The sequence below is a fragment of the Amblyomma mixtum genome, chromosome 2 (assembly GCF_055824585.1).
Source record: "Amblyomma mixtum isolate Tamu chromosome 2, ASM5582458v1, whole genome shotgun sequence".
NCBI classification, from domain to species: Eukaryota; Metazoa; Arthropoda; class Arachnida; order Ixodida; family Ixodidae; genus Amblyomma; species Amblyomma mixtum.
In genome coordinates this window covers 315,858,670-315,883,452 of record NC_143013.1, presented here as the reverse complement: position 1 = coordinate 315,883,452, position 24,783 = coordinate 315,858,670, and the positions used below count along the sequence as shown (strand labels likewise).

The 24,783-nt window shown below is 50.7% G+C and overlaps 1 protein-coding gene across 3 annotated transcripts in view; it reads right to left on the bottom strand.

Moving 5' to 3' along the window:
* LOC149365061 (uncharacterized) overlaps positions 1-24,783 on the bottom strand; it is an 86,501-nt gene that overhangs the window by 47,213 nt on the left and 14,505 nt on the right. The window contains exon 1 of one of the 3 annotated variants that reach the window (XM_089575143.1): positions 19,972-20,129. The exons of the other annotated variants lie outside the window; for them this stretch is intronic. The gene's annotated coding sequence lies outside the window, so the exon portion shown is untranslated. Of the gene's footprint in view, positions 1-19,971; positions 20,130-24,783 lie in introns of those variants that run through there. 3 annotated transcript variants of the gene reach the window in all.

Sequence of the window (24,783 nt, the reverse complement as noted above, 5' to 3'; positions counted from 1 at the left end):
GAGCAGCCGCAGCGCTAACCGACGTTCCAGCGCGAGAGACGCCTTCGCTGCTCGAAAGCCTGCACCGACGTTCTCGTAAATCGCGTGGACGCCCACGCATTGGGGTCAGTGGCGGCGACGGTGCGGCTCCCCTCACTCTCCCTGTGGCCGCCCAGAGAGGAGGCCACACGCAGGCGAGCAGTTGGGATCTCACCGGCGCCACTTTTTGCGTGTTCGCCTTTCTCCGAGGGGCACGTGTCCAGCGGGCACGCACCGCGAAGAATGCCTGCATGGAAACTTGGCGAGGCGCTCTTTCAGCACAGGAGTGGGCCAGCGGTTAATTCTTGCGTGTTATTTCATGTGTAGTTTGCCTCTCAATATTGTGTTTTGTCTATTAATTATTTGACATTTGTCTTGATATCACTACCAACCGGCTACAGTCCCCATGTTGGCAGTACCGTAACTGAATAAACAGGCCCTGGAGAGAAGGGTCGTCTCGAGGGTGAGAGAGAGCCTTTGGCAGTCTTCGTTTTTATTACGCACAGCAAAGACAGACCGATATGACAAGGAAGGGTTGCGTTAAAGGGAACATCATTACCTCAGTGCCGCTGGCAACACACAGTGAGCCAACACGGAGAGCTGCATTTCACGTGTTCTATACGGCTTCCCAGAAATCGAAACAGCAAATTTATCATGTGTAGTTTCACGCCATGTCATCCTGATGATGCCCTAACGCATAAAGCACTATACATTACCTTATTATCAACGCTAGTTAAATAATAACAACAATCTGTACAGTGAGCGTTGTTGACCACACGTTACTTGTCGATGAGCACGGCCAACATGTAGTAGCAAACAAAAAAATTACCGAGTACTTAAACCGTTGCAGAAAGCTCATCAGCATGCATACGTTACATCTCTTCGTGACACATTCCGGAGCCTCCACACATTTCAGTTCGCCAGGGCAAAGCAGCCCGAGATTGCCTCCACCTAGTTCGCACACACGGTAAAACAAAGCATCACCGCCGTTCGAATGCTGGCCACCGCTCAAGTGACTTCACTCGGGTAGCGTGAGAACCACACGTCGCTCGGGTATGTGTCATTGCTGCCATACAGTTTCTCTTGTTCGACCACACCGGGCCTAGCTCGCACCGACAGCTCCTCAGGGGGAAACGGAAGAGAACTGCGGGGCGAGAACGGAGGAACGCAAATGCAAATGAGTCTCCCCCCTCTCTTACCCTTCCCCTTTTGCTTTACGACAAACTGGCCGCTGCATTGGGCGCAAACTGCCTCTCGGACCTCACGCGTACCGCACGGCGCGTACCGATGAGCCCTCGCCGCGCCGCGCATACGCGAGCGCAATCGCTTGCGCGCGCGCTCGTGCTTCGTATGCGCGAGGGGTTCCTGTACGCGTTGCGCGCTATATCGGCGCTCGTATCTCGAGCGCACCGAGATAATCCCGTCCGCTTGTCCTTCGCCTCCTCACCGGCCACCGCCGCCGCAATGCGCCGCTGCCGCTGCGCGCCGGAGGTGGCGAAGTTCTGATGTATGTACACTGCACGGCAGACCTTTGCGAGCGATCGCTGCTCGATCAACACTGTCAGTATCTCGCTGCTCCGCCGATAATGATACTCCGCGGAAAGCTTGTGCCTCCGGCCGCGATGTGCGTGTCCGTGGCTTAATGCTCGTCGATTAGGACGGCGACTGCTTTCTCTGGAGCAGCGAACCGGCTTTTTGAAGCGGGTTGAGGGGAGGCAGAAGAACCGAAGAAAGGCCGGGCATCTGGTGCATTGGCCGGATGCTCAAGAGAAGAAGAGCTATAGTTTGACACCATGGTTTAGAGCAACGTCGAATTATATAGAAAGTGAAAATACAAACGAAGGCGCGTCAGAAAGCTGAAGGAGTTTTTGCAAAGAAAGGAAAAATTCGTTCGCGTCTAAATTTGTTCTGCAACAAACTTCCCGTTTCCCTACGGTGCAGTAGTACTTCGCTGGCATCAGAGCAGGACTCCGATTCTAGCGGCTCGCCCTTGTCGAGTAGCAATGTTTTCCAATGCAGTGACGACTATGAAAGCTCAGCTGTCTTGTATTTTCTGACAGCAAAACTTGTTGAACGTCGCCACAGTTACTCGCACTTCCAACTGCTGCCTTCCATTCCACGTATTGTATCGAAAAAGAAAAGGCACGTCCTTTAGGCTAGAACCTAGAGTGGCGGTTTTACGTGTCTGTTGTCATTCCGGGTTATGCAAATTTATTCTCTTTCTCAGTTTGCTGCATTTCACGTACCACATTCGAGTTCTGGTTTCTTGGAAATTCCACTTTTAGGCCCCTTTCGGAGACTTCACGCATGCTTCAACGTTGGGAAAGTTTATCCCACTCCCTTCACTGTCGCGCACTCCACGCTCGTTTACTTCAGTGCCTCTATAGCCTCTCCCCGCCCATTCAGTGCGCAAAAGCTAACCCCCAGCAGTTGGCTCGAAAAGAACAATGAAGAGAAAAATTAACGCTCGCCGGCGCTCGGGTGCTTTTGTTCTGTCTCGCAATTTCCGACGCCGCAAAGCTCCGACTCGGCCTTGACCGCAATTTTCACCGAACACGCGGCCGGCGTCGGGTCGTCGCGAGCGGCGGCGGACGCGGCGGCGGACGCGGGCGCGCGCCATCGCTCACACTGCGCGCGCCGTCGGTCGCGTGACAGCGTGAGAAGCGGGAGCGCGACACGCGTCCCCGTGTTCGCCGACCCGTGTGCGTCGCGCGGCCGACGAGGGGCGAGACACGCGACTCGCTGCGCTTTTGCAGCGAAAGCCGTTAACGGCACGATCCCCGGTTTTGCAGCGTTTGCGTAACGCGAAGGAGTACGAGGGGGGAAAGGAAAGGGAGAGCGAAGCAGGCGTACTGCGCCACGCTGACTGGTTAGCATGCAGTGAGGTCACGAAAGACGTCACTGCAACGCTTCATGCAGAGTGGTCCGAACGCAGCGACATCACATGCTCTCTCTACCAACGAAAACAAATTCGGCGGACATACTTGAGTTTTACCGATAATGTTTGTGACGTCATTGCTGCTTCACATGAAGTGCAGCTTTCGGCCTCGCGGCCCTTTTGAGGCTTGTGATTACAGCGTTATTTCCTTTAAAACTTGCTTTACTCAGTAATTTAGAGAATACTATAGATGGTTAAAACTAATCCAAGCCCTCCGTTACGACGTCCCTCATAGCCCGTGCATGCGTCGCTTTGGGACGTCTAACATCATATGTATACCGCATTCATATGCCATGAATTGTCTGGAATAACAAAAGGCAATAAAGCTCATTTTTTTCCTGCAATAGAGTGAATATCAAGGGCTGAGTAATGTTTGTTGCGTAACAAATGTAGCGTTGGCAGAAGAAACTTTCTGAACCAACGTCACGAAACACCCAATTTTACAAACCCTTTGCGTTGGAATAAAACGCTGCACGGCTACCTGATTTGTCGGGAACGATTAAGAAAGAAGAGAACCCAGAAGAAGAAGAAAGGTTTCGTTAGAACAAGCCAAATTGAACCATTCCATATGTTGCATTCAAATTTGCACATAAAGCCGTCGTCCCATCTTCGATCTCCCAGCTAACAGGACCCCTTTCGTTGCGTCGTCCAATCTGTCAGCCTATACCCTATTAATTCTCCTTTTCCTCTAAAACTGCTAATCATTCCAACAGTTCACCGCCTGTGTCTTGGCCACTTCCCTCGTAGTGGGTATGTGCCATTCTACTTGAGGCCAACCAACCAACCAACCAACCAACCAACCAACCAACCTCGAAAAGCTCCACGAGTGTTCGGACAAGTAATGGTCATCTTCATTTTGACCAACGGACTAGGGAAGCGCCTGGGCTTCTGCCCTCCCCCAAGCAGGAGTGACGACGGTAGGTCTATCTTCAACTCCCCCCTTCCTTTTCCCATGTTGCAATCCTTCTTGAAACAGCCTTCCCCGATCCACAGATCACAGACTTGGATCATGTGACCAGTTCTGCGTTATATTGACCACGAAGTGATGCAAGCAATGCTTCATCCTCTTTGGTTAGAAAGTGGTGACGTGCTTGCTCAGTGACTACGTCACTGTGTTTGTATAGGTGATAAGCCTATGACCGACCTAATGCTACTACCACTATCTCTCCCACTGTTATCGCCACTAGTGCACAGTCCTTGGAAAAAGTAATAAGCCCGAAGAGTTCACTTATAAGCAGGGCCCAATCGTAGCATTCGTGGAAGTCCTCACATACGCAGGATGAACGTTCATCTCGCGTTCAAGAGATTTGGGACCCTGACGATGCACAACCAGCGACGCACCATGGCCTAGAAGCAAACCTCTTGGGCTCTTTTGACAAAAGCTGTGCATCGACGTGGAATCGAGGCTGCACATCGACAGCTATTGGCAGCTGCTGAGTCCAGTGATATCTAGTTCACCATGTTTTGCAGCCTAATGCCTGGCAGCTGCTCATGTCTGGTTCACAACCACAAGTGTACATTGTATGAGACTTTGGTCGAATGAGACTTTCTCCGAGGGAAGGAGATTCTCCATCGGCGAAGTATGTGGCGATAACTCCCCGCGCTCACCTGCTGCCACATGAGAATTTTGTCCACGCCTTTTGGGAAGTTTAGGTTTAGGTTTATGGGGTTTAACGTCCCAAAGCGACTAAGGCTATGAGAGACGCCGTAGTGGAGGGCTCCGGAAATTTCGACCACCTGGGGTTCTTTAACGTGCACTGACATCGCACAGTACACGGGCCTCAAGAATTTCTCCTCCAAAGAAATTCAGCCGCCGCGGCCGGAATCGAACCCGCGCCTTTCGGGCCAGCAGCCGAGCACCATAGCCACTGAGCCACCGCGGCGGCCTTTTGGGAAGCGACGGCTCCCTTGATCGAGAAGTTGCGGGTTGGGGTGGTGCGGTGATACATCGTCGTCTCTTTCTCGCACTCGGAGGAAAGCATTAAGTCTGGGAGTCTTGTTTTTTTTTTTACTCATGCCTACGTTGTTGCTTGCTCCCCCCCCCCCCCCCCCCCCCCCCCTCGTTCTCTTCTTAGCGCTTCCTTTAAGGGGAAATAATCAGCCGCGCGCTCTCTCTGCGAGCAGCCGGCAGCAGCGGCCCATCTGCCGGACGCCTCCACAACAAAAGAGGGCCGGAGCGTTGCGTAACGCCACGCCGCGTGCGGTGCCTCGCTGGCCCGCGTGTGCGTTGGGAAAGGCGCCTCCCCATCCACGAGCCGCCCTCCTCTCAGTTGCGTGCACAGAAAAAAAGGCGGCACGCACGAGGACGCTCATCTGTTTCTTTCTTCTTGCCCCCGAACAACGCTTCGTTCTGGCGGCGCTCCGCTTAAAGTGTGTGATCGCGTAACATACTTCATTTCCTTTTAGACACAGCTTGAGGTGTTACGTAAGGGGTGGGTTGCAGTTGTTCCAAAGAAAAATTTGTACAGGCGTTCATAATGAGAAATGTCTTGTTGAACTATCCAGGAAGTTCAACGAATACGTTAGCGCAGCGAAATTGTTGGGAAGACACAGCGAACACTTCTGAGGTGAAAGAAAAAATAATGAAAGACGACTATCACACATGGACCTCTCGTGGGGAGAAAATGTCACACAGATAGCTGCAGCATGCACCATGCTCTGCACCCATGTATGTGATATCGGCCACAAAAGCTTACGACATGAGCTAGTGTTTGCGGATAAAAAATTATTTTTGAGCTGCCTCCCCAACCGGCCACCTGGTAATGTTACTAGCTGAAGGGGCATCTTCGCACACATCTTCGGACATTTCAGGCGATTGCTTTGAATGACTGCTTCAATATTTCTCTTCCCGGATACCCGCATGCCGTAATCGCATGACACCCAGCTGAAAAACCTCGACAGATCCCACTCTCCGACCCAGGTTCTCCTTATGGTCCACGTGCAACACGTGCACCACGTCAGTTGCATTTGGGCAGTAGTTGGGCAGTTTTGCGTTACGATATACTACGACGCCTCTCTGATCCTGTGAAAGAAGAAGAAATATTTCAAGTTCCTCGGTGTTCGATAGAAGGCGCTAGCAGTTCAAGAACACTCGGAGTGATGGAGCAGCGAAGCAAATAGTGCACTGCACTCCAAACAAGATGCAAAGAGGGAAGAAGCAAGACAGGGCCGTTTCCTCACGTTGGTGTGTTTTCTTGTCGTCCTATTTGCTGTAGAGCTTTCGATAAAGCTCTCGTACTCTCCCAACGGCGTATTTGTCTCGGCTACGTTTGAACACCTTAAAAATAGCGGCAGACGCGGGAAACACTATCACAGGCGCTGACAGCAAAAACTAAGAATCTTTTTGCGCTTGTGCGGTCATCTACATTTCTTAGTTACCGCTGACAGCGCAGTGCCTAGTTGTTCCCTTCGTCCTAAGGACCGTGCCCAAAGACCGCACTACCGAGCCCCAATAAATGAAAACGTACTGCCATTGGAACTCGCTCCCTCTTCTCAGCATGCAGCCGCTGGCCGGCCCCGGCTGCCGAGGCATCTGCAGCGCTGCACCTAATTAGTTGCAACAACGAAGACGACGACGCCGCACGTGGTAGCAGCGGCACCGCGCGCGCGCCGCAGCGCTGATGCTTCGGCGGCCGAGCGGCGCGGTTGCGTGGCCGCGGCTGGGGCGCGCGCGAGGCCCCAATCGAGGACACGGTAATGAAGCGGACGTTGCCGCCGCCCCGCGATTGTGCGGTCTCTGCAGGCCACCCCTGCGGACCGTACCGGACGTTGGCTTGCCGGCTGTCGGCCTGCTCCGTCGGGTGCGCGGTTTCTTCGCAGCACGTGACGCCTTCGCCTCTGCACAACCGCCTCGAAATTTCTCGAAGTTAGAGCTGCCAAGTACAGCGGCTGTCCAGTACAAGCTACGGTTCCGGTTCCAAGCCCCTGATCAGGGCGAGGTTTTCTTCAACAACGAAGATTGGGAAAGTTTTTTCTGTAGCCGCTTGGCTGCACTAACGCATTCCTTTGTTGCAAGTCTACCTCTTTGGGGACTTTACCTTAAACACATCGGCACTCGCTCTCACTTGGCGGTGACGACAAGTATGCGTAGGCAGAAAGGCAGATCCAGTCATTAACGGGGCGATCTAGCGCCCTCATGAAGAAACTCGGCTGCGGCGATAGCGACGCGCTCACTTTGCAGTCGTCCGAATCAGGACAGCCATGACTGTGAGGCGCGTTCTATTAAACATGACTCAGAACTATCCAGACAATCCGCTTTCATCCGTCACAAACTGTCCCGAAGACCGAAGAGTCAATTGGAGACATCTGGCGCATCTTTAGCTTCCTTCATAACTTCCATCTGACTAGACACGCGGTTGCTCGCGGGCTATTGGAGACGATGTGTGAAAACGACATTTCGCGAATAATCCAGCAGAGACTGGGTTACATACGAATGATGAATCGATCCGCCGGATGAACAGGAACTTATAACGTTGCGAAAACGCATGCGTCAAGAGGAAAAAAACCTCCGTTTTTCTTTTTTAAACAGAGCTGTTATGTAGAAGCAAGTTAACTGAAATACCCTTTCTTTTTTTTTTTGTTCACAACTCATCAGCTTACCACATTCATCCGACGGAAATCAAAGTGGACGAAGACGAGCGGGACTCGTGCAGTTTCCACCGTGGAAACAATGGCCTACAGAACTTTATCAGCGCGAGATTGCGCTCCGCTGTTATGCGGTTGTCGGGCACCTACAAATGTTGCCTGAAGCAAGTGTATTGCTCTTTGCGCGTTCCAGGCCGATTCAGGAGCCCAAACGGCTTGTCGCGAATTCGCATACACTCGGCCACAAGGGGCTAAGAAGGGGCGTTATGTTAAGTTTTCACAAATGGCGATTGCCAATTCTTGTCATATTTATTCGTTCCCGTCAGGATGTTACAACTTCATTTTGTGCTTATTCTAAGTTTTGTATCACTCACCTTTTCTCCCCGACCGGTGCATGCGAATCCAGTGCACCGTGACGAACTCACAAGTCGCTAGCGTTGACAGCGGACACGTACTCGAAGCCAACGGGACCGCGCAGTGCTACGCTATCAACGCAATCAGCACATAGCGGCCGCCGGAAAGGTCGGTCGTGCATAAAAGCAGCAATTCCGCGCAAAACACGCGTATTTTCTTCACCGGCCTCTTGGTTGTTTTCGTCTGGCACGGCAACTTCAGTTGGACTGCGGTAGCTTAAACACGGACAAGGAAAAACACCGACGGCTACGTCCGCCGCTGTCCGGAGATCCAGCGCTTAACGCCGTTCAAGGCCAAGCATTGAGGAGCACTTTTTCTTCCTAGAACGCGGATTGCTCAAGACGCGTGCAACGGCCGCTCTTGCGTGAAGCTCGCTCTGTCGCTGCTCGTCGTTCCAAGTTCGCCAGGTGAGGTTGCGCTAACTGTCATTACTCTTGTCATCCCTCGTCTGTCTACAGGCTTTGCAACTGCGGCTTTGCCCGTGGCTCGGCACTTTAAACCACAAAGGACGGAAAGTGGCACGCGGTTAGTCATTAGGGAGTAAATGCGTTGCCAAACCATCACTCCCTTCCACGCACGGTTGCTTCGTTCGTGACAAGAATGTATAGACTCGCCGTCCTGGCTGTGTGCTGTTACTTCCACCTTCTTCAGCTACACGTGAGCGCGTTTACGGCATAGAAAATAATAAAAGAACAAAGTTTACTTCTCAATGGCTCTGAGCAACACCACTTAGATGAGTAAAGTCGAAGTGCTTCTCGAAGTGACGCTGCCCACGTCACCTCATGGGGTCTGCAAATACGCGAGCTTCTACGCACAAACAAACTCAGTGCATATTTCCATATAGTTCCTCGAAATTAACAAGAGGAAGAAGAGGTCCCATCGTCTGTACGGTTTGCTGAAAGAGCACTTGATTTACATTCGAATTCTCGGTGGATGTCAACTTCGTATTTGGCTTGACTAGTGTTACAGCCCGAAAATGGGGATTCGGTTCTCAAAACATAGATGCTCCCTATTGTTCGCAGGTTAAATTATTGAACACAACGTGTTTTACTTGTTTAATGAATTAAATTCAAATAGATGTTTGGCATTACGCGCCTATGGAAATCAGCAAAGTCTTTCTAGGAGGTCTGCCTGGAGAAAAGTCACATTTCTTCAGCCAGATCCACGTTTTCAGAGAAACGCAAGCCACACCATACGCAAGGTTTGTACGAAAGTTTATATATTCACCCGGTCTCATGCGTGGCAGCAGTGTTGTGTCACATCTTCAATCAATCAATCAATCAATCAATCAATCAATCAATCAATCAATCAATCAATCAATCAATCAATCAATCAATCAATCAATTGATCGATCGGTCGATCGATCGTGATATCTTTATAACCAACTACTACTTCTATACCGACCCTAATACCTTTCCTTGTGTTGTGTCCGCAATAACACTTTCCTCCCCATCCAATCTCCGAAATTTACACAGTGTGGGTTCGTCAACACCGGAGTGACGGTGTGCTAATTAAGAAGCACTTCGCCCAAATATCGCGGGTTCGGGCCGGAGCAAGCTCAGGGCACTGCCAGTGTTTGGTGCGCGCCTGCGCTCTCGCTCCGAAGGAAGGAAGGCGCAGTTATTTGAGAGCACAAGTGTTTATTACACAGAAAGCTGCATTACATAACACTGCACTAATCCCCAGACCTCGGTGCAACCCTTAGCCCCGCCGCAGCACCCGAACGCGGGCCCGCGGAGCCGCGCGCGCAAAGCAAGGACTACATACGCGCCTGACGGCCCAGCTAAGGGCGATCGCATGCCAAGCGGCCAACCAAAGGGTTAAATCACGCGTAGCGCAACACGAGGAAGGATGGGGTATACGCGGAGCACATCTTGACGACGCAGGTCGCACATCGATGGCTCATCGCGCGTCGTCACCGGCAATGGCCGGCGATGACGGAGAACCAGCCAAATCAGGCCCTCCCAAATCCGGAGCGCGTCGGCGCCGCACAGGCGGGCTACACGACTCCGGAGGTTCGGGCCTGGACTCAAGCATACATACTAGATGCGCACGTTAAAGCACCCGCGTTCTTGGGCCCCCGGCAAAGGCCTGGGCACCCGGGAGCCAAACTCTACGCACCTTTCTGCTGCCCGAGTCGGTGGCGATCTCCCCGCTCATTTCCCGCTCGGGACCTCTCGCCGAAACAACGCCCCCAACTGTCACTCGGGGTGACCCAATGGGGACGCGAGGTCGAAGCGGGAAGAACGGAAGGGAGGGTGATTTACTGCGGTTCTCGGAAGAGCTTCCCTTGCAAGGGAGGACAAGCAGCGCGGCCGCCCGCATTCCGCTCGCGGACACCCCACGGGGGGTCCCTCTAACTAACGAAACGGCAGAAGCGGCCGCACACTCGGGTAGCCCAAGAAGCTCAATCCCCACAACAGGGGGCTTTTTTTTCGTATGTTACGAAGCAAGTGCAGCGGCCTCGATTCCTATAGGATAGTTTACTCCCCGTAGCCTTTCAAATAGAAGCAAGAAAGCAATTTCACTTCTGAGAAGCTGTCGCTGGACAAGCTGGCACTACACAGTGATGAACAAAGATTGAGTTAGACATCGCAAATTCTATTCATAGCGCGTTGCACGATGAACTAGTGCTTCGTAAAACCCGTTGACTACCAGGCAAACATCCCTTGTAATCGTTAAAGCGTGTCTCCTACTCCTCCGTCGGAACCCGTTCGCAGCAGTAAAAAGAGAAACCCCACACGAAACGCCGTCCGAGTACCGCGCAGCCAGAACAATGGGGAATATAATACTACACAGCGGCTGCGGAGCGGCGATAGCGCGCTCTCCTCGAGGCTAATCCGAGGGTGGTGGTTCGTTATCCTGCCTGACGGCTGCCCCTCCGACCCGCGAGCGACCCCCTTCCTCGTGAGGAGAGAGGTTGACGCTTCATGCCCCGCGGGCGGCGCATCGGACGAGGCCGAACAGCGCACGGCGGCGACGAAGAAAGGGTGCCCGGGAAAAAGCTCGTCGTCTTGTCCGGTCAGCCGGTCGAACTGGCAGCGGGATTCACACGCTCCTGCGCAAAAGCACTGCGGTCAACATGCGTGTGCGCGGAATATGACCAGCCTTCCCGGCCCACACTTAGACCAGTGCCCCTTGATAGCCTAAGAACTGCGCATATAACATCCCGTATTGCGTTGACAAAGAAAACGTGAGCTCGACCAAGAGAAGGCGAATCAATTTCGGCGTGGCAATTGCAATGAGCACGAATTATCGGCGAATATTTGGAGATAGCGAATACGAAATTCATGAATCGAGTACGAGTCACGTACCAAGAAATATTTCAGTAGTGCGCAAAATCTCGCATACTCGCACATCCCTGCTATTTAATAGCAGATTTGTCAGAAATGTTTAGCGGCGAGGATATTTCTAAACTATAGCCGCACATTGCGTGCTAAGGAGACCTTTTTCGGCGTGAATCAGCAGAGTGCGCTTTAGGGACGGTGGACAGCCTACACAACGCCAGTGCAAAATCTTGCAACGGTCGTTTGTAAGGCTCTTGAAGCCTGTTCGACTCGAGCGTTACCTGGAGCTGTTGAACAGCACGGCCCGGCTCCGACCGGCAAGGTCGCACCTCACGGCCGAGGGGATTCCTGTGCGAGCGAGGGTGCCGCAGGGCGACGGGCCAGGCTGAACGACTAAACAAGCGCACGACGCCGTTTCGAGTGAGCGACTGACAAGTTCCGAGCCCCGGTGTGGGAGTATGGGGGTCGCCCGCACGCTACACACGGATCAGCGAACGCTTCAGTGCGCTCTTATACACTCTAGTGCTGGCGTACTTAACCCACTTTCAGTATCCAATTCGAAACCTCAAGGGCTCGCCGAGAAGCTCAACCGTTATCGGCACGAAGTTCTGTACGAGCACCGAACCGAACGCCTTCCTGTCGACTTCGGTTCGTTTCGCAGCTGAACTTGCCGTGTTTCCTTTCCACTTGTCGTTTTTTTTTTCTGCCGCTGCCGTCGCTGTTGGTCGGCTCTGCCAAGACGCCAGCAAAACGAAAAAGAAGTGGCTGAACGTGTGGAAGAATGGATGATTTGGTGGGCATACGCTGTTTAGTATACAGCGGCGGCGCAGCGCCAAAAACTGCTGGACGGCACACGAGCCATTGTATTCAGCCCACGCGTTCCTCCACGCATGTAGTACGCAACTCGGTAGGTTATAGCTTATACGACACTCTCCGCACGAGCACGCTACAAGCCACCTCCCCACTTACAGCGGCACCGCGTCAACTGAACCCGACGCCTCGCGAATCCATCAGTGAAGGCATGGACGGCCGTGAAGGCCTTCTTTCTTTCAAAACTGCGTCTCCGCAATCTCCGCAACCGAAGTCCTTTGTTTTCCAGGACTCGGCGCCACCGCGGTCCGAACAGCACGGGTGGCGATGAAGGATAGAGACGGAATGCGTATCGCTTTTCCGAGTATTTGCGTCATTTTCTTTCTCCGACGCAAATGGAGCTCACGACGTCGCTGCCGGGGGCCCCTGGGGTCTTCCCTTCATGCCATTCTCCCTTGGCTCGTTTGTCTTCTGCTTTTATTCTGTTCCTCAAACACTGTGAGTAGTGTTTGCCGCAATCCTCCACTTTGAGGAACGGCGGAGCAATCTCGCATGCTTGAAAGAAAGAAAGAAGGAAAGAAAGGAAGAAAGAAGGAAAGAAAGAAAGAAAGAAAGAGAAAAGAAAGAAGGAAAGAAAGGAAGAAAGAGAAAAGAAAGAAGGAAAGAAAGGAAGAAAGAAGGGAGGAAGGAAGGGGGGAAGGAAGGAAGGAAGGAAAGAAGGAAGGAGGGAAGGAAGGAAGGAAAGAAAGAAACTAAGAAAGAAAGAAAGAGAGAAAGAAAGAAAGAAAGAAAGAAAGAAAGAAAGAAAGAAAGAAAGAAAGAAAGAAAGAAAGAAAGAAAGAAAGAAAGAAAGAAAGAAAAGAAAGAAAGAAAGAAAGAAAGAAAGAAAGAAAGGGCAGCGACTGCAGCACTCGTGTCACTGAGATATGGTGTCGCTTACAAGTGGGAGTGATTTCTTAAAGCTCTTTGCAAAAATTGCAAAAAACAACAACAACGAAGGAACCGGGCTCGTGCGTTGTTCAGTCACGATAACTAATAACAAAAGATCCCTTCTTGCGGCTGTCCCTCATGAAGCCTCAGCTGCACTTGCGAAATGACCACGAATTCAGGTGCTGCACGATTCGTCGTGGACAGGTGCATATACAATGAAATGTGGTTAATTTGAACTTCCGGTTTATTCACTCCGAAGCTTTGGTTTCATTAATTAACATCACTCGTATTACAGCACACCGATCTGGCTCCCATTATGGAGAGTGGACTGTAGCCTCCACAAAGATGCACGGTTTAAATGAAACCACGACACATAGCGCAGCTGGAGGGGACCTCGATGCAGGAGGTATTTCGTTTGTTCTCCAGGAGGAGATCTGCGCCGTCGCAGCGTGCGCGTGTGTGACGCCCAGGCGACCGACTACATACGCGCGACGAAAAAGCCGCGCAGCCTCTTTTTCCGAGCCGTCGCTCACGGCGAGACGACCGACGGCTGTTTGCGGGGCCTTGCCGCTCCGCTGCGTCCGCCAGAGCCTCAAGCGTCGTCGTCGGGGCCTCCTGCTCCCGCTCAGTTATCCCTCGCCTTCTTTCCCTCAGCCTTTTCTCTCTGTCTCTCTCGCAAGTTTCGTGGAACGTCATTGATTTTTGCTTCCTGTTACTTTGGTTTCGGTTCTTGCTCCGCGCGTTTGCCCAGTGCCGATGCACACACAGCCCCGCCGGTGTGCGGAGCTCAGCCAGCGAAGGTCGGGATTCATCCGTGAGCGCGTCGCTTCGTCAGCCGCTTGTCTGGCATCGTAACGAAGGCGCGCGGCGGAGGAACAAATGTGCCGCCACAGGCGCCGGCCGACGGGGCTTCGGACAGCCCTCCAGTAAGGCTACAGTGAACTAGAATATTCTAGTTCACTGTAGTAAGGCCATGCTCGGCGGTTTTCTCGCAGAGTTCGCTAATTTCACCTAAAGGATGAAAGTGATATCGTTCCTCGTTGTGCGCGTGAGTACTTGTACGTGCTAGCTAGCTCGTGGACCATTGGTTTCGTTTCGTGTGACGCATGTGCAGCCTTTACCAAAAGTCTGAGGTTAAGAGGCCTGCAAGGTTCCAAGACTGTATGTAGATTCCAAGAGAAGGCAAGCGCAGCAGGGGGCGGCAGGAAGTTAGGTGGGCGGGAGAGATTAAGATGTTTGCGGGGATACGGTGGCCGCGGCTGGCAAAGGACACGGTTAATGGGAGAGACATGGCATAGGCCTTTGGCCTGCAGTGGTCGTAGTCAGGCTGATGATGATCATGATGGTCTGCCTCCCCTGAGCCGGGATATATGGCTCGTTAAGTATTCTCATCATTCCGAATATCTCCGAGATGAAAGAAACTCTCGCCATCACCCCTCCGAAATTTAGGACTTCTACAGATGCTACAAGAGCTCCACTATACACAGCTTAAAAGTCAACCCCTTGGACTCTAGTTTTGACAGAGCCTGTACGTAACGTCTCATATACTGAAATGTGCCAGCATTTCGGACGCTTTAAAGAGTACGCCGACAGTTCTGAGGGCAAACTATCAAAGCCGCGTTGACGTCGGGGTGGTCCGTGATTGATCGGCATCATAGCTACGTATAACGCTAGGCCATATCGCGTGTACTATGGTCCCGGCTGGAGTTAGTTTGTAAGAAAGCATTCTTAACTTCAGCGGTTCGACCTCTTATTTTTTTCTTTTTTTTTTTTTACGCAGCTGTTGCTTCGGCAACAAGCCAGCCACGGTAATAAAGGAACGTGGCTGGGGAATGTGACACGGGTGTTCGCTTTTTCTAGATGCACACTTTGTTGTAGGCCTACTTGCGCGACAGGGGTGCTGCGCTTATACAAGTTTTGTATCATGCCACATTAAGTCATACGAACTGCATGATATCTTTAATTACGAGAGACTTCCGCTGGGCAAGGATTAACTGCGTGGCATAATTCGTAGCTTGTAAATTCTGATGAAGCAATTGAAGTTTCGCTTTGCGTTGAAAGACTTTAATTAAAAGTTGAAACAACAACAACAAAGCGCTTTGCGATTGTCAAGCTTCGGAATTGCCATAGCACAGCAGCAGGCGCATCAATCAGCAATTTCACCAGGTGCCACATTTAAACGACAGAGTCGCAAATTTAGGAGCTTTGTAGAAATATTTTACTGGGTGCGCATGATTTTATTTCAAACCAAGCGGTTTCGATTTCATGCACACGTTACTTTAAAACAAAAAGAAAAACAGAGCCAAGGCTCACGAACTTCGCCGACCTCTTGGAGCCGAGAATGCGTGCACGGTTCTCTCTCCCCGTGGTGCAGATGAATGTGCGGCGCGCTCTTCCGTGGCAGGCGGTCACCTTGGCCCGAGTCGCGTGGCCCGAGTCCAAATTCAGAGAAGAGGAGAGAAATAGGCAGCCGCAACAACAAAGACCGCGCGGAGTATCCGGTTGCCGGCCACAGACGAAAGGACGGCAGCGTGGCGCTCTCTTAACAATGGAAACACGCGTAACGAGGGGAAGTGCCGGGGAGAGAGCAGAACACGCGGACGCTGCGGAGAGGAAGAGGGGGAGGGGAGATCCACACGGCGGCGCAGTTTCCGATGTGTATTATAAGTGCATGGCCGGCAACCCACAGTGACCTCCATTTGTCGGTGTTTGTGCATGGCCACCTGACGTCCATCGAAAGAATTTCCGGTCGGATGAGGCATAGCGCCCATACCTCATCACCCTCCCACTCCATCTCGTATGGCTATGAACCTTTGGAGGCTAACAGAGCGCAGTGTCTTAGGGGCGGAGTTTGACCTCATGACGTCCTTCTATTTTGATGGGTTTGCTGTAAGGACTCGTATCGGACGGACGGACGGACGACCGACGGACGACCGACGGACGGACGACCGACCGACCGACCGACCGACCGACCGAACGAATACGAATGAACGAATGAAAACTAACGAGCGAATGAAAACTAACGAGCGAACGAAAACTAACGAACTAATGAACGAAAAGGATCGAAAACTAACGAGCGAACGAAAACTAACGAACTAATGAACGAAAAGGATCGAAAACGAACGAACGAACGAAAACGAACGAACGAACGAAAAGGAACGAAAAGGAAGGAAGGAACGAACGAACGAACAAACGAACGAAAGAACGAACGAACGAACGAACGGACGGACGGACGAACGAACGAACGAACGAATGTCATCGGAACATTGACTCGATAACTGATGGGCAAAAATGATATGAAAGGAAGCCAAGATCTGTAAAGATACAGCCTGAAAAGAAAATATTTGCCGCGAACTATCTGCAGACATGAGAAAGTCCCGCTCAAAAATCGCCTATAGTGAACATGCGTGAACTCTGATCACAGAAGCAAACAGGCGTAGAAATATGCCCACAAGTAAACGAATACGAAAAAAAAAAGAAATTCATGAAAATAAAACACGCTAGGTATCATACATGGTGCTTTGTTCTATTCCTGAGGGTTATTTGCAGTTTTCAGTCCAGTGACGAAACAATTCATATGCGAGACCACTTTTTATTTTTTTTTAGCGCGTGGACGCACAGAAAACTTCCTCAATCTGCATTCACAGCGACGAGGATCCTCCTCCAACAACAAAAAGACGGGACAAGTGAGCCTTTCGATCTTTGGCCTCAGCTGCCAAACCGAAGTTCGCTCGAGGAAGTGGTCATGAAATGCAAGGCGGCACGTATGAAAAGACGCACTGCTTAAACGACTGACCAGGTCGCCACGCATGCATGGAAAACGGCTTAGGCATAGAGAGAACGGCGGAAGGTTGTTATTAATGGTTCGACGTCACAGAGAGGCAGAGGGACGTGGCGGGCCGCGGTGGCAGAATGCAAGAACGGAGGTCATGCCGGCTAATCTTTCTTGGCGCCGCGTGGCTGCATTCATCGCTTCGTACGTATGCCTGCGTGCAGAATCGTCTCCGGTCAGTGAACGCCAATCCTTCCGTCGACCCACTCGTCGCCCCACCCGGAATTCCTCCTGACAGTGACACTGTCTAGTGAGGCAGTACTTGGTCAGGAAGCGCAAGAAATATGCGTGCGCAGTTCATAGCTTAGAACGTACTGTCACAAATACACATATACTTACTAAAGTTGTGCTACTGGAACATTCTTTTAGGGCCCTAACGTTTAATAATTGAAAGGGTTCACAGATCTGCAATGATTAGACAGTTAATTGACTACAAATTAGAAAGTAACAATGAAATAACAAGGACAGATGTGACAGCACAAGGCCTCGACCAGTGCCGCAATGATATCCTTTTCTGTCGTGCTCGATTTTATTACTTTTTCTTTTCATGTACTGGGTAGCTTTACGTGCTCCACCCCGTATATTTTGAATAACATGAATACAGTCCTCAGTTCTGTCCGCTCTACCTCAGCTTTATAGCTGATGAATCAGTGACCCTTCAGGAAAAAGATACTGCGGCCCGTGATCCAACCGCGCCGATCCGTTCTGTCCCATCTTGCTACACAGTAACACCTTCCGCACTACCTGTAACACACCGACGGGCTTATCCATCGCTGCCACTCTCGAAGCCATACGGGCGCCGCACTGTACGTGCGCCTGACCACCACGAAACAACGCTGCAGTCCTCCTTTGAATCTTTCTTTTCCCTACTCTTTCGCCTGGCAATAAAGATAGGAGGGAGGCTGCGTCGCAATTTGTCTTCGTCCTCGCAGCGTGTCCGGGCACCACGCAGCAGGGCGAGCAGATAAACGGCGCAGGCAGCTGCAAGCGTGCACTCTCCTCCGCTTCCTTATGGGGCGCCGCGCGGCATAGGGGCTTTAATCATAATTCCTTCGGACGTATACACGAACGCACTCACAAACTCCAGGCCTCTCCGCAGAGAGAGAGCGAGGGGGGGGGGGAGTTGTTCTCCCTACGCGGCTTCCTTCGCCGCGCCTGCCTACCTGCCTGCCCGAGGCGTATCACGTATGCGATCGGGCGCGCGAGAGCTTTCTCGGCACGTTCGAGCTTCTCCGTCTTTCTTTCTTTCTTTCTTTCTTTCTTTCTTTCTTTCTTTCTTTCTTTCTTTCTTTCTTTCTTTCTTTCTTTCTTTCTTTCTTTCTTTCTTTCTTTCTTTCCCCGCGGTGCTTATTGTTCGATTTTCCTCTCGCTGTTCATTACATCTCCCCCGGCAGGCCGGCGCGTTCTTTTCCCACCGGACGAGTCTAGGCGAACATTTGCATTTCTGGTGGGCAGCGCTGGACGAAGCAATATAGCGCATGCTGCGAGCGCCCCTGCAGAAGCGGGTGTATACGATTTCTCAGTACGGAGGAGTAATAGCGAGCTTTCTCGACGCCGCCATGTTTGGACGCCTATTGGTTAATGCGCAATTTTGCTCACTGAGCCACTGAACACGCGGCGTTTAGGCCGGAGGGCATCGCGGCTGCTCTAAGAAGCGCGCTGCGAGCGTTTCCGCGAGGACATGACAGCGAATTAGATGGCCGCCGCCATACTTGCACTCTCGCTAATAAGCATTGGTAACTGTGTCATTGAGCGCGCGGCGTGATCACGGCCTGTGACCAGCAGGGCTGTATACATCGAAAAGAAGCACTTGAAACCGCGTTATATGAGCGGGGAACATTCTCTGTCTCACTGACTTTTCTTTCAAGACCTGGTTGGACGCCGTCATATTTTAATGCTGCGCTCTTAGTACTACTGAAACTTGCTCTTGGTGTTTCCTAACACCCATCGTTTGCGAGCGGCTTGCAAATAGTATGAAAATTTCCCGAGATTTTTGGTGCGGTACCAGGCTGCCACCATCAGGCGCGGCAGTGGCAGAAATTTCGCATTAGCAAAGCATACTTTTCGCACATAAGCGCATTTGCTTATATTTGTATGCACGCAAACAGCCTCTCCCTCCCCACTCCTGTCTCCTCGCTTCCACTGTGCTTCACTCTATGTCCTCATTTGCCTACACTTCGTCTCCACTCTGCTCCAAGCCGAGGCAGCTGCTCAGGAGTCACCGCTGAACAAGGCAGTTACGGCGGCCGACACACATTCCGCATTTTTGTTTCACCTTGAATAAACACCAGCAACATATTAATACAGTCCAAAATACAGTACACCTGCTGTTACAGCTGAGCCTCAATGGCTAAACCACTCCGAGATCCCGAAATCACCCTCGTAACCAATGAGCTGCCCGGTTCACTTGACTGCCGATCAGAGCGAGCTACCTCTAGTCATGGGGTTGAGGAGAGGGTGCCGGACAGCTGCAAACGTCACCTCATTAAAGCGGAAGGGGTACGGTGGGCTGGGAAAATGTAGAAAGTGCACGGGTTACTATTGCTGATTGCTATTTTTATGCGCATCGCTCCCCCATACAATATTGCCCGTCCGGGTGCAATAGGTAATGTAAATAAATAAATAAATATTGCTCCCCGTTTCTGTTTACCAACCGATCTTATCCCCGCATTCTGTGTGCCGCGTGCACGTTAAAAGCTCAGGGGAATGGAACTCACGGAAGCAGGGGTTGTTTCTGTTGCCAAACAACGTTGTACAAATGCAGGGCCGTGAGAAACTTCATTTCAAGGAGAACGTGTAAACCACCGAACACTGAGTGGCACAAGGAAAATTGCTGGTCCCCCTCCGCGCAGCCTTTCAGCCCAAAGGTCAAGCGAGCAAGCGAGAGTCGTTCCGTTGTTCCAGCTGCCAATAACAGATTATATGCGCGCGCCTACATGAAAGGCCGCAGCTGCATGGAGGCCGAGCGCGCAACCCCTTCTGCGAAGGCTTTCTTTCTGTATGACGCCTCGCGCATAAACGCTGCACGTCCAGTTACGCGTAGACCGGCTACCTTTCTATATACGTAGGCGTTCAGCACAGCCGCCCGCATACCCGCGTCCCCGGCGGCGCTACAGCACACTTCATTTGAAGCGGCGCGGCCCCCACGTAATAATTACCGGGCGCTTGCAGCTCTGATGGCCGCATACCGGAACTGGCTCGATGGTTCGGCAGCTCTCGTCAAAGAGCTGCGTGCGAGTCGGGTTATACAAAGCGCGCGAACTGGAGGCAGCGGCGGTCATGGACGAACGGGGCGCCATGTCACGCTGCGTAGATGAGGAAAAATTTTGCTTCGTTAGAAGAAACGAATAAGCGACCCCTTACACATCGTTCATAACAACCCCCCCCCCCCCCCCCGTTTTTTCTCTGCATCGCGTGAGCGTCGCGTGCATACATCAGACGCTGCTGTGACGTCACACCATCGTTAAGACGCTGCTCACGCGTCGTTTATGCAAAAGCTGCAAGGCACAGAGTGCCATCACATACGCTTAATGTACACGCACAGCGTGACTGAAGTTATCGGTTGCAAGGGCAAGTGAACGTCGTTCTCTGCTTTAAACAGAACTAAGCAAACATAGCAGAACTTCCTGATAGAGCAGAATAGAAAACAAGCGTTTAACTCGGCGCCCCTGGAGGTACCCTGTATGGAACAGAGAAACGTTGGTATAAGCAGCCGCTACTCCTATTTGGTTACGATTTGTTGTGTTTAAAGGGCCACTGATGACATATAGAAGTTGGCCAGTATCGATAGAATACTGCATTTTAATCCCAAAGAGAGTCTCATCGAAAACTGAGCTACTACAAGCTACAAAAGACCAAAGAAAGAAGTGTAGGAGTCGCCATCACCGGTTGATTCCGCAAGTAAAATGCATGCATGGACACCTAAATTAGTCGCGGATCCCAGAGGCTACGCTAAAAGTCCATACACTCGAAAGCGATGGCGACCCGTTCTTCTCGGTAAGAACGTCAGGAGTTTGAGTCGACTGGCGGGAAGATTTTCAAATCCATTATTCTCCGCGAGAAATGCTTTTTTTTTTTTTTGCTGCCGGAGAAACGTCAACAAAGCCAGAAACATCCAGAGAATAAATTTTTACTGAGTCAGCGGAGTTATCCTCAGCGTCCCTTTAAAACAAAAGTTAAAATTCAGTAATTGTCGCAAGCAGAATTTTGATCTACATCCTTAATTCTGTATAAATTTTTTTCGTAGTTTTATTTTTATATATTTTAAAGTTTTTTTTTAGAACAATATACCTCCATAACGGAAGCGGTAGTTCGAAAAAATGAATAGTGAAGCCCTACCTGCAAGAGCGGTTGAAGTAGAAGAAATTTGGATTGGTTTGGTTTATTGGGGTTTAACGTCCCAAAGCGACTCAAGCTATGGGGGACTCCGTAGTGAAGGGCTCCGGAAATTTCGACCACCTGGGGTTCTTTAACATGCGCTGACAACACACAGTACACGGGCCTCTAGAATTTCGCCTCCATCAAAATTCGGCCGCCGCGGCCGGGATCGAACAATTTAAATTTTAGAATTATTTACTGCTTTTTTATAAACTGAACATAATTCCCGTTTCTATACCTTATTCTTCCCACAAATAAGACTTTCCGAGTTGTGAAGGGAGAGCTCGAAAAAAAGCCCCGAAAATTTAAAAAAAAAAAAAAACTTTTTTTTTTTTTTTCCCCCACGAGCGACGGAAAACCGGGAAAAAAAAACCGAACACGGTAAAAGGGGACTGTAAATTAGGTTTTAAACAAGTAACCTAGTGTGTGAGTAAAAAAAAAGTTCAAAAAACGCGAAAAGTGCGCTTCATTTTGTACTATATATCTCAGTTGCAAAATAATTCAGCCGTGTCGTCATGCTTACCGTTCAGCTGGTCAGGAAAGTCTAAACCAGAGATGTTGCATGGTTCTGTTTTACATGAGAATGCGGCTACATAGAAACATATTACAACTGGATTTTTTTATCAGCTGCTATTTCCTCGCTACCCCATATCTATGTCTAAAAAATCTTCTTCCTCAAAAAAAAAGCGCTTGTCATTTTTGCACCTGACAATATCAAATCACTTTTTATTTTCCATGTCTAAAAAGAATCGATAGGGCCTAAGTGCCAAGCGTGGTGATAATAGAGGAACAAAGTGCGATTCGATCAGAATGCTCTTCTGCACTGCAACATATGCAGATACTCCGCAAGCGTTCTGCGATTTTTACGTTTTTTTTTCCGCTGTTTGTTTCTTCGCCTTATTATATTCAACCACTGAAAGTCGCCCTCTTAAGTGGAACTGATGGCAGCTTGAATACGAGCCTGCGAAGCTGAAAGGCTTCAAACTGTATCGGTTCTTAGCAACAAAGCTGTCCCACACGTGTCATTTATGTCAGGGCCACACCAGGCATCTTTCTGGAACTCAGGGCAATTTGCTCAACATACGTTTCAAAAACGTACACTGATCAGCTTGTTTGTCAGATTTCTTCTTTTCCTTGGTGCAGTAGTGATCTTTCGACAGTGTACTCCCGGATCTCGCAGTTCCCTGATCAGGTTCTGGACGGACCGCAAACAGAAGGGATCTTTGCGTCGTGCGACGACTGATCAGGTGGCCCTCCGGTGGCCATATTTCGCACCTTTCAGCGTTGCTACGCATGCGCCTTCTTTGTCTCCCCACGGCTGTGAGTGGAGACACAAGTATCCGCCATCGATACCACACGCTAGCAAGGAGGCAGTCTTCAGGTGGGAAGGCAAAGCACCAGGCAAGAGTGCAAATATGTGAATAAGAATCCACGAAAAAGAATTTTCGCGGTCAAGCATGCGGTGTACCACATAAAAATTATCTGCATATTCTTGTTTTGAATATCTTCCTAATTTTTTCAATACTTCCAGAAAAAAACCTCGTTTCTTTTCGTCTTTTCTTCAGCACTCAAAATCCGAAAATTTTAGATCTCTAGGTTGTAGTGCTAGCGTAGAGTACAGAGTATATATGCTACGTGCCACATTCCCGCAGTACTCTTCAATAACGAATTTCCCGCCAAGTGACACAAATCTCGGCCAATTATGAGAGAGAGAAAGGAATTTTATTTAGGAAAATTGTTATTCGCACAGTCAGTGCACGGGTGCTCGCACTATTGGTCGCTGCAGATTGCACGCGCAATGAAAGGCATCAAGCGGCCAATAGTGCGGTGCATAAAAAATGGCGAAATAATATGAAGACGTAGCTTTTTACGCTTCTTATAATTCGCGCGCTGCTTTTCTCGGCAAAATGGTTCGAGCCAGGTATCGGCCGAGCGTTCTTCGTCGCCGATCAAGAGCGCACTTGACGAGGACTCCACGAGGAAGGAAAAAACAGAGGCCAGGCGTTTTATTGCTCAAGAGTTCACGCGATCGAGGATTAGCGCGCCTCTGCTGCAGGCGTCGAATTCGCCGCCGTTGGGTTTGTTTACGCTGCTCTCTTCTATACCGCTGGACGGAGAAGAAAAGGGGAAAAAAAAGAGAGACAGACAGAAACAACAAACGCCAAAAAAAGCTGAGATATGGAACCTAAACTGCCAACTTTCTGGTTCGCATTTTTCTCCTTCTCTTCTGTGAGTAAATATCGCTGCATAGAAATGTGCATAACTGGGCGCAAGTCGGCCAAGTGGGGTCGAACACTGAAAATAAGTTCAGCCTTGTGAGAATGTTTATTTAAAACTAAGGACAAAATGGACCTAACCTTGCTACACTCATAGGAAGAGCTCAACGCAATCAAAGATTGTTGACTGTTTGGTAACTGCTCCCCTGCCTGCAAAAGATAAAGCCTTATTAAAAATTACGATGTCAGGGATAACAATCTAATCGTATATACGCAATAGCCTATATCGCACCTTGCATCTGAAAATGCCGTCAACATATAATACCTCCGGTTAATAAGCAAGATATATTTTTACTGACTGACTGTTTGATAAATTTAATCATTCTGATTTTCCAAGATAATTCTTCTCGCTCGACTGACACTTTCCCCACACGTCTTCCCTGAGCCCTACTGACAATGCCACTGCATGCTTACGCAGTTGTGCCTACAGCTGTTGGGACAAAAGACGCATGGGCCCTCGAGGCGTGTCTGGCCCCCTCGCGCGGTCGCCGTGTTCGAAGGGGGCTGCGCGCCCCTCCCCCGGCTAGCAGCATACCCCGCGCTTCTGCGCACACACGCCGCTTCCGCTTGGCAGGCGCCCCAGTCAGGCGGCAGGAAGGAACCCCTTTGCGCCGATAACATCGCCCATTAGAGGGATGATGCGAGCGAGGTAGAGCCACTGTATATGCCCACGGTGACCGCTCAGCGGCGCCGGCGGCAGGAGCAGCGGTGTCTCATTCTTTACTGGCTTGGCCGATTTCCTCGTTTGTTTTGTGACCAAGGCGCGGCGCCGCCCTTACGCACATAGGGGCGGCCCTTGTAATGAGCTCGCCTTGCATGGGCACATACCAGCTTCCAGGGTCCGTGTATAATCTTTGACAAGTAGAACGCACGAAAATGCAATCATTCCGCATTGCTCAGAAGGTTCCGCGTTCGGCTAACTTACACCGCGCACGCGGGGACCGGAAGTTTGTCGGGTGAAGATAGACAAGAGACACATGTCACGACTCACTGCTGCCAGCATTACAAGTCGTTTCCTGGCACTATACGCGAATGAAGTGTCTCTTCCCTTCCTTGTGTTAGGTCCACGACTAAACCGACCGAACTGTTCCTGTAGGCACCGCGACAAAATTTCAACTTGTCAAATAACAGCAAGTGCTAACGCGTTAAGGAGTCTTCATCGAAACGGTACACTGACACCGACCGACTAGCTTTTCGAGTAATTTGGTTTCATACTCTTCTGCATGCTCGATGACATGCTCGGAATGGATGCAGTTATTCGTTTTCATCTTTTGGCGACGCTCAAACTTGCTTCTACACCCGGCGAGAGCTTTGTCA